The following is a 2,253-nucleotide window of genomic DNA, read 5'->3' on the forward strand; positions in this document are numbered from 1 at the left end:
TATCTATTGCTGAGAACTTCCTCCCATGAGTTTTAAACAATGAACTTCCGGCTGTTGATTGTCCCGAGGTTGTGTTCTCCCATAGGGAGCAGAAACCTATAACTTAAAGCTCTGGGGATCAGGGTAGCACCTTAGAGTTTAGGGCAAGACCTGGGCTTCGGGCCCAGCTCTAGGCTGCAGCCCCAAGACCTGCTTCAGTGGAATTTAGCATAACAATCATTACTTGGGAATGTTGTATGCTCATCGAGATCCAACAGGAACCGGATCCCAGACTTTGCTCTCAGAAACTGCACTTCACAGTGGGATACAACATAAAGCTAGTAGCTGGAGTAGGACAATAGTGCTATGTGCTACTGCAGGAGAATCTCATTTTGACCAGGGAAAACAAAAAATGCTTTATGCAGGAGATGATATTTTAGAGGGTCCCTAACTGCCAGGGACCCCATGAAGGTGCAGGTTAGGCACTGGAGGGTCCCATCAGTAGACTTTCCAGAAGCACTGGGAAGGAGGAGGGGAGTGGGAAAAGGGCCTGGAGGTTGAAACAGAATTCCCCTGAGAAGCTCAGAACTCTCAGGGAGGTCCTGGTGCTAAGAGATGATGCTCCATCCTCCTGCTCCATCCCCAACAAGGCTCATGTGGGCTAGAAGCAAGCCTCAAGCCTCCATGGCAGCCCCCAGGACTCCAAATCTTGAGGACACAGAGGAAAAAACAGTACAATAAGCCAGCCTCTGGATTCCTTTCATGGTTTTCTTCTCTCATCTTACCCATGATTTGTTTAGCAAAGATCTGAACACTTCTTTCTGTGCTACATGGTAGGGATTCAAATAACACAGTAGACATACACATAATAATAGTTACTGTTGGCTGAACACTTGTGTGTGCCAGGCATTGTGCTGGGCACTTTCATACATCTTCTCATTTAATGTTCACACCTGCCTGAGAGAAATAGGCATTATTATCTCCATTTTACAGATGAGAGCACTGAGACTAAACTGGTTAAACAACAACTACAAAAAACTACTTGGTATTTTAACTGAGGTGTGGCAGAGCCAAGATTCAAACTCAGATGTGTCTGACTCCAAGGCCTGAGCTGTTAAATGTCATGAGATTGCTTTACAAATAAGGTATAGTCTCTGTCTTCAGTGAGCTTACAATGCACAATTAAGAATAAATCCAGGCCAGCATATATTATTTTTATAATAAGAAGATTATTAGAAAGCACAAGCCAGGCAGAATAAGCTAAGTGCAATAACAAAGATATAAGGAATGTGCTGAAAGACTGGCAAAAAGAGTTTCTGATTTCAGGAAGATCTCAGGGGGGTGGAAATGTTATACGATTCATAGTAGAATTTTTCCTGTTTTACAAAATGATCAAAGCCTCAAATACGCATCTTCCCTTACCATTTATCTATATGTTTTTTACTGAATCTTCCTAGTGATCTTAAAATTGGGAGTCACTAACTTACTTCTGTAGAAAATGTCTGTCTAGAAAATGCCTCCTGGTGTTCCTGAGTGTTTTGGTAATCTGAATTAAGTCAAGCCCCTGATGGCCTAACCCTAGCAGGATGTAAAATTCAAAGAAAACAGTCTGGAAAAATATCGAAAGCAACTCAAATCTTCACGTCAGAAAGCCCCTGGGTGTGTGTGGTGGGGGTAGTGGGCAGATACTTAATGTAGAGTAAAACTTATTATTTTTTTAAGAGACAGGGTCTCAGTCTGTCAGCCAGGCCAGAGTGCAATGGTGCAATCATAGCTCATTGCAGCCTTGAAATCTGGGCTCGAATAATCCTCTGGCTTCAGCTTCCTGAGTAGCTGGGACTACAGGTGTGCACCACCCCACCCAGCTAATTTTTAATTTTTTGTAGAGACAGGGTTTTGCTATGTTGTCAGGTTGATCTCAAACTCCTGACCTCAAGCAATCTTCCTGCCTTGGCCTCCCAAAGTGCTGGGATTACAGGGGGCTACTGAGCCTAGTCTTAGCAAAACTTATAAAGTATCCTTTTCCTGTCATTTCAATATCTCTCTCCATACAGCAGCCATTCCTCAAAATCTCTACTAATATTTTCCCAGAAACTTGTACACTCTTACAGTTTTCCTCCTTTCTTCCCTGGGATCAAGTTAATTTCTCCCATCAGTCGCTTGCTTTCTTTTCGAGTTAATTTCACCGTCTTTCCTTTCTTTGGCAATTCCCTCCTGCTGTCCCCAGCACGCTCCTCTCTGCAGGTGCGTGCACACACACACACACACGTACGC

This window comes from Propithecus coquereli, unplaced genomic scaffold (genome assembly GCF_000956105.1).
Source record: "Propithecus coquereli isolate 6110/MARCELLA unplaced genomic scaffold, Pcoq_1.0 Scaffold325, whole genome shotgun sequence".
In the NCBI taxonomy this organism is placed as follows: domain Eukaryota; kingdom Metazoa; phylum Chordata; class Mammalia; order Primates; family Indriidae; genus Propithecus; species Propithecus coquereli.